Here is a 7,994-nt window from a genome sequence, read left to right as displayed (position 1 = left end):
ATGTTGGCCAATCAGATGTCTAGACGCCTGGGCGGGAAAGAGTAAACAAAGATGGCGGCGCAAAGAAGCAGAACCGAGTACTATGTGTGGAGGGACCGTAACTGTCTGTGTATGTAAGCATTTAAACACTACAGAGAGTAAAATTAACAGTATTTTGTCTAAGTCCGCCATTGTAGAAATTAATTTCACCGAAACAATAACTTGGCGCACAGTGTGACGTCAAAAAAGGCGCACACCTTTGACCCTGCGTTTTCTCCGTTTTCCTTGTCCATAGTAAACGCAAAAACGGAGTTCTTGAAAATCTCCACCCAGGCAGGAATTTTTAAAACTCTCCGTTTTCAGTGGCCGAAACGTGTGGACGAAAGGTACAAACGCATAGATAAATCTACGTTTTCAAAAATACCCATACATGTGGACATAGCCTAGTCAAGTGATGCAATCATGTGATAAATTGTGACAGCCCCGTTAAAGATTAATATCAGTTTGTACATCCTCCAGATAGCTTTTCTTCAAATTCTTTAATTCTCAATCGCTTTTGTAACTTTGTACTTTTGTATTACTTGCAGCAACAACTCCACCTCATTGTTAGTCCATTTAAAAAACTAGTCGCTTTTCCTTTTCATTTTGCTGCATGTTTCAAAGAGCCGGAAAGTAAATAAACGGCAGACAGAAATGAGGCAGGTCGAGTCACCTTGCGTTTCACGCATGCGCAGTGCTGGAACAACTCTGTCAAAACGGTAGTTTGGACACGAGCATTTTCAGACAAAAACACCTTTTTCAAATTGATCCGGCCTAGTGTGACGTAAGATCACAGGCCGTTCCAATGACGTCACCAATCACCACACTTCAAAGCACAAAGCCTGCGTTGTCACAGTAACGCATTCTGCGATAGGAGGTCATATATAGGAGTGAACTTGACTCTCACACAGCCTTAACTGTCTGTCTGTCCTCATGTCTGCAGTGCTGCTGTCTCCTGTCACCCTGCATGTTTCTAAGGTTAGTTTTCTCCATATTTATATTGTTCTTGTAGTTTTTGTCCTCTGGTTTTTGTCCTTGAGGTTTGAATATATGTGTGTGTGTGTAACTTTCTTGCACTGAGTTTTGTTTGTTGCAAATATCTTTGACTTGTTTTTATGTCTTGTCATGTTTATATGTGTATTTATGTCTTGTATTGCTGGTAAGTAACTTTATTGCACTGAGTTTTGTTTGTTGCAAATATCTTTGACTTGTTTTTATGTCTTGTAATGTTTATGTGTGTATTTATGTCTTGTATTGCTGGTAAGTAACTTTCTTGCACTGAGGTCTGTTTGTTGCAAATATCTTTGACTTGTTTTTATGTCTTGTAATGTTTATATGTGTATTTATGTCTTGTATTGCAGGTAAGTAACTTTCTTGCACTGAGTTTTTTTGTTGCAAATATCTTTGATTTGTTCTTATGTCTTGTAATGTTTATATGTGTATTTATGTCTTGTATTGCTGGTAAGAAACTTTCTTGCACTTAGGTCTGTTTATTGGAAATATCTTTGACCTGTTTTTATGTCTTATAATGTTTATATTTGTACTTATGTCTTGTATTGCTGATAAGTAACTTTCTTGCACTGAGGTCTGTTTGTTGCAAATATCTTTGACTTGCTTTTATGTTTTATAATGTTTTTGTGTGTATTTATGTCTGGTATTGCTGTTAAATGTGTATTTATGTCTTGTAATGTTTATATTTGTACTTATGTGTTGCATTGCTGGTAAGTAACTTTCTTGCACTGAGCTCTATTTGTTGCAAATATCTTTGACTTGTTTTTATGTCTTGTAATGTTTATGTGTGTATTTATGTCTTCAATTGCTGGTAAGTAACTTTCTTGCACTGAGGTCTGTTTATTGCAAATATCTTTGACCTGTTTTTATGTCTTGTAATGTTTATGTGTGTATTTTTGTCTTATATTGCTGGTAAGTAACTTTCTTGCACTGAGGTCTGTTTGTTGCAAATATCTTTGACCTGTTTTTATGTCTTATAATGTTTATGTCTGTATGTATGTCTTCAATTGCTGTTAAGTAACTTTCTTGCACTGAGGTCTGTTTGTTGCAAATATCTTTGACCTGTTTTTATGTCTTATAATGTTTATATTTGTACTTATGTGTTGCATTGCTGGTAAGTAACTTTCTTGCACTGAGGTCTGTTTGTTGCAAATATCTTTGACTTGTTTTTATGTCTTCTAATGTTTATGTGTGTATTTATGTCTTGTAATGATTATGTGTGTATGTATGTCTTGTATTGCTGGTAAGTAACTTTCTTGCGCTGAGGTCTGTTTATTGCAAATATCTTTGACCTATTTTTATGTCTTGTAATGTTTATGTGTGTATGTATGTCTTCAATTGCTCTTAAGTAAATTTCTTGCACTGAGGTCTGTTTGTTGCAAATATCTTTGACCTGTTTTTATGTCTTATAATGTTTATATTTGTACTTATGTGTTGTATTGCTGGTAAGTAACTTTCTTGCACTGAGGTCTGTTTGTTGCAAATATCTTTGACTTGTTTTTATGTCTTATAATGTTTATGTCTGTATGTATGTCTTCAATTGCTGCTAAGTAACTTTCTTGCACTGAGGTCTGTTTGTTGCAAATATCTTTGACTTGTTTTTATGTCTTATAATGTTTATGTCTGTATGTATGTCTTCAATTGCTGTTAAGTAACTTTCTTGCACTGAGGTCTGTTTGTTGCAAATATCTTTGACTTGTTTTTATGTCTTATAATGTTTATGTGTGTATGTATGTCTTCAATTGCTGTTAAGTAACTTTCTTGCACTGAGGTCTGTTTGTTGCAAATATCTTTGACCTGTTTTTATGTCTTATAATGTTTATATTTTTACTTATGTCTTGTATTGCTGGTAAGTAACTTTCTTGCACTTAGGTCTGTTTATTGCAAATATCTTTGACCTGTTTTTATGTCTTATAATGTTTATGTCTGTATGTATGTCTTCAATTGCTGTTAAGTAACTTTCTTGCACTGAGGTCTGTTTGTTGCAAATATCTTTGACTTGTTTTTATGTCTTATAATGTTTATGTCTGTATGTATGTCTTCAATTGCTGTTAAGTAACTTTCTTGCACTTAGGTCTGTTTGTTGCAAATATCTTTGACTTGTTTTTATGTCTTGTAATGTTTATGTGTGTATTTATGTCTTCAATTGCTGTTAAGTAACGTTCTTGCAATGAGGTCTGTTTGTTGCAAATATCTTTGACTTGTTTTTATGTCTTATCATGTTTATATGTGTATTTATGTCTTGTATTGCAGGTAAGTAACTTTCTTGCACTGAGTTTTTTTGTTGCAAATATCTTTGATTTGTTCTTATGTCTTGTAATGTTTATATGTGTATTTATGTCTTGTATTGCTGGTAAGTAACTTTCTTGCACTGAGGTCTGTTTGTTGGAAATATCTTTGACTTGCTTTTATGTCTTATAATGTTTATGTGTGTATTTATGTCTGGTATTGCTGTTAAATGTGTATTTATGTCTTATATTGCTGGTAAGTAGCTTTCTTGCACTGAGGTCTGTTTATTGCAAATATCTTTGACCTGTTTTTATGTCTTGTAATGTTTATGTGTGTATTTTTGTCTTATATTGCTGGTAAGTAACTTTCTTGCACTGAGGTCTGTTTATTGCGAATATCTTTGAGTTGTTTTTATGTCTTTTAATGTTTATGTGTGTATGTATGTCTTCAATTGCTCTTAAGTAAATTTCTTGCACTGAGGTCTGTTTGTTGCAAATATCTTTGACCTGTTTTTATGTCTTATAATGTTTATATTTTTACTTATGTCTTGTATTGCTGGTAAGTAACTTTCTTGCACTGAGGTCTGTTTATTGCAAATATCTTTGACCTGTTTTTATGTCTTATAATGTTTATATTTGTACTTATGTCTTGTATTGCTGGTAAGTAACTTTCTTGCACTGAGGTCTGTTTGTTGCAAATATCTTTGACTTGTTTTTATGTCTTATAATGTTTATGTCTGTATGTATGTCTTCAATTGCTGTTAAGTAACTTTCTTGCACTGAGGTCTGTTTGTTGCAAATATCTTTGACCTGTTTTCATGTCTTATAATGTTTATATTTGTACTTATGTCTTGTATTGCTGCTAAGTAACTTTCTTGCACTGAGGTCTGTTTGTTGCAAATATCTTTGACTTGTTTTTATGTCTTATAATGTTTATGTCTGTATGTATGTCTTCAATTGTTGTTAAGTAACTTTCTTGCACTGAGGTCTGTTTGTTACAAATATCTTTGACCTGTTTTTATGTCTTATAATGTTTATATTTGTACGTATGTCTTGTATTGCTGGTAAGTAACTTTCTTGCACTGAGGTCTGTTTATTGCAAATATCTTTGACTTGTTTTTATGTCTTATAATGTTTATGTCTGTATGTATGTCTTCAATTGCTGTTAAGTAACTTTCTTGCACTGAGGTCTGTTTATTGCAAATATCTTTGACCTGTTTTTATGTCTTATAATGTTTATATTTGTACTTATGTGTTGCATTGCTGGTAAGTAACTTTCTTGCACTGAGGACTGTTTGTTGCAAATATCTTTGACTTGCTTTTATATCTTATAATGTTTATGTGTGTATTTATGTCTTCAATTGCTGTTAAGTATCTTTCTTGCACTGAGGTCTGTTTGTTGCAAATATCTTTGACTTGCTTTTATGTTTTATAATGTTTATGTGTGTATATATCTTTGACCTGTTTTTATGTCTTATAATGTTTATATTTGTACGTATGTCTTGCATTGCTGGTAAGTAACTTTCTTGCACTGAGGTCTGTTTGTTGCAAATATCTTTGACTTGCTTTTATATTTTATAATGTTTATGAGTGTATTTATGTCTTGTATTGCTGGTAAGTAACTTTCTTGCACTGAGGTCTGTTTGTTGCAAATATCTTTGACTTGCTTTTATGTTTTATAATGTTTATGTGTGTATGTATGTCTTCAATTGCTGTTAAGTAACTTTCTTGCACTGAGGTCTGTTTGTTGCAAATATCTTTGACTTGTTTTTATGTCTTATAATGTTTATGTCTGTATGTATGTCTTCAATTGCTGTTAAGTAACTTTCTTGCACTGAGGTCTGTTTATTGCAAATATCTTTGACCTGTTTTTATGTCTTATATTGTTTATGTCTGTATGTATGTCTTGTATTGCTGGTAAGTAACTTTCTTGCACTGAGGTCTGTTTGTTGCAAATATCTTTGACTTGTTTTTATGTCTTATAATGTTTATGTCTGTATGTATGTCTTCAATTGCTGTTAAGTAACTTTCTTGCACTGAGGTCTGTTTATTGCAAATATCTTTGACCTGTTTTTATGTCTTATATTGTTTATGTCTGTATGTATGTCTTGTATTGCTGGTAAGTAACTTTCTTGCACTGAGGTCTGTTTATTGCAAATATCTTTGACCTGTTTTTATGTCTTATAATGTTTATATTTGTACTTATGTCTTGTATTGCTGGTAAGTAACTTTCTTGCACTGAGGTCTGTTTATTGCAAATATCTTTGACCTGTTTTTATGTCTTATATTGTTTATGTCTGTATGTATGTCTTGTATTGCTGGTAAGTAACTTTCTTGCACTGAGGTCTGTTTATTGCAAATATCTTTGACCTGTTTTTATGTCTTATAATGTTTATATTTGTACCTATGTCTTCAATTGCTGGTAAGTAACTTTCTTGCACTGAGGTCTGTTTATTGCAAATATCTTTGACTTGCTTTTATGTTTTATAATGTTTACGTGTGTATGTATGTCTTCAATTGCTGTTAAGTATCTTTTTTGCACTGAGGTCTGTTTATTGCAAATATCTTTGACTTGCTTTTATGTTTTATAATGTTTATGTGTGTATATATCTTTGACCTGTTTTTATGTCTTATAATGTTTATATTTGTACTTATGTGTTGCATTGCTGGTAAGTAACTTTCTTGCACTGAGGTCTGTTTATTGCAAATATCTTTGACTTGTTTTTATGTCTTATAATGTTTATATTTGTACGTATGTCTTGTATTGCTGGTAAGTAACTTTCTTGCACTGAGGTCTGTTTGTTGCAAATATCTTTGACCTGTTTTTATGTCTTATAATGTTTATATTTGTACGTATGTCTTGTATTGCTGGTAAGTAACTTTCTTGCACTGAGGTCTGTTTGTTGCAAATATCTTTGACTTGCTTTTATGTCTTATAATGTTTATGTGTGTATTTATGTCTGGTATTGCTGGTAAGTAACTTTCTTGCACTGAGGTCTGTTTGTTGCAAATATCTTTGACTTGCTTTTATGTTTTATAATGTTTATGTGTGTATGTATGTCTTCAATTGCTGTTAAGTAACTTTCTTGCGCTGAGGTCTGTTTGTTGCAAATATCTTTGACCTGTTTTTATGTCTTATAATGTTTATATTTGTACTTATGTCTTGGATTGCTGGTAAGTAACTTTCTTGCACTGAGGTCTGTTTGTTGCAAATATCTTTGACTTGTTTTTATGTCTTATAATGTTTATGTGTGTATGTATGTCTTGTAATGTTTATGTCTGTATGTATGTCTTCAATTGCTGTTAAGTAACTTTCTTGCACTGAGGTCTGTTTATTGCAAATATCTTTGACTTGTTTTTATGTCTTATAATGTTTATGTGTGTATTTATGTCTTGTATTGCTGGTAAGTAACTCTCTTGCACTAAGGTCTGTTTGTTGCAAATATCTTTGACTTGTTTTTATGTCTTATAATGTTTATGTCTGTATGTATGTTTTCAATTGCTGTTAAGTAACTTTCTTGCACTGAGGTCTGTTTGTTGCAAATATCTTTGACTTGCTTTTATGTCTTATAATGTTTATGTGTGTATTTATGTCTGGTATTGCTGGTAAGTAACTTTCTTGCACTGAGGTCTGTTTGTTGCAAATATCTTTGACCTGTTTTTATGTCTTGTAATGATTATGTGTGTATTTATGTCTTGTATTGCTGGTAAGTAACTCTCTTGCACTAAGGTCTGTTTGTTGCAAATATCTTTGACTTGTTTTTATGTCTTATAATGTTTATGTCTGTATGTATGTTTTCAATTGCTGTTAAGTAACTTTCTTGCACTGAGGTCTGTTTGTTGCAAATATCTTTGACGTGTTTTTATGTCTTATAATGTTTATGTCTGTATGTATGTCTTGTATTGCTGGTAAGTAACTTTCTTGCACTTAGGTCTGTTTATTGCAAATATCTTTGCCTCTTTTTTATGTCTTATAATGTTTATGTCTGTATGTATGTCTTCAATTGCTGTTAAGTAACTTTCTTGCACTGAGGTCTGTTTGTTGCAAATATCTTTGACTTGTTTTTATGTCTTATAATGTTTATGTCTGTATGTATGTCTTGTATTGCTGGTAAGTAACTTTCTTGCACTGAGGTCTGTTTATTGCAAATATCTTTGACCTGTTTTTATGTTTTATAATGTTTATGTGTGTATTTATGTCTTATAATGTTTATATTTGTACTTATGTGTTGCATTGCTGGTAAGTAACTTTCTTGCACTGAGGTCTGTTTGTTGCAAATATCTTTGCCTCTTTTTATGTCTTATATTGTTTATGTCTGTATGTATGTCTTCAATTGCTGGTAAGTAACTTTCTTGCACTGAGGTCTGTTTATTGCAAATATCTTTGCCTCTTTTTATGTCTTATAATGTTTATATTTGTACGTATGTCTTGTATTGCTGGTAAGTAACTTTCTTGCACTGAGGTCTGTTTATTGCAAATATCTTTGCCTCTTTTTTATGTCTTATATTGTTTATGTCTTGTATTGCTGGTAAGTAACTTTCTTGCACTGAGGTCTGTTTATTGCAAATATCTTTGACCTGTTTTTATGTCTTATAATGTTTATATTTGTACGTATGTCTTGTATTGCTGGTAAGTAACTTTCTTGCACTGAGGTCTGTTTATTGCAAATATCTTTGACTTGTTTTTATGTCTTATAATGTTTATGTCTGTATGTATGTCTTCAATTGCTGTTAAGT

The sequence above is a fragment of the Rhamphochromis sp. 'chilingali' genome (genome assembly GCF_963969265.1).
Source record: "Rhamphochromis sp. 'chilingali' genome assembly, chromosome: 4".
In the NCBI taxonomy this organism is placed as follows: Eukaryota; Metazoa; Chordata; class Actinopteri; order Cichliformes; family Cichlidae; genus Rhamphochromis; species Rhamphochromis sp. 'chilingali'.
Note: the sequence above shows the minus strand (reverse complement) of the source record.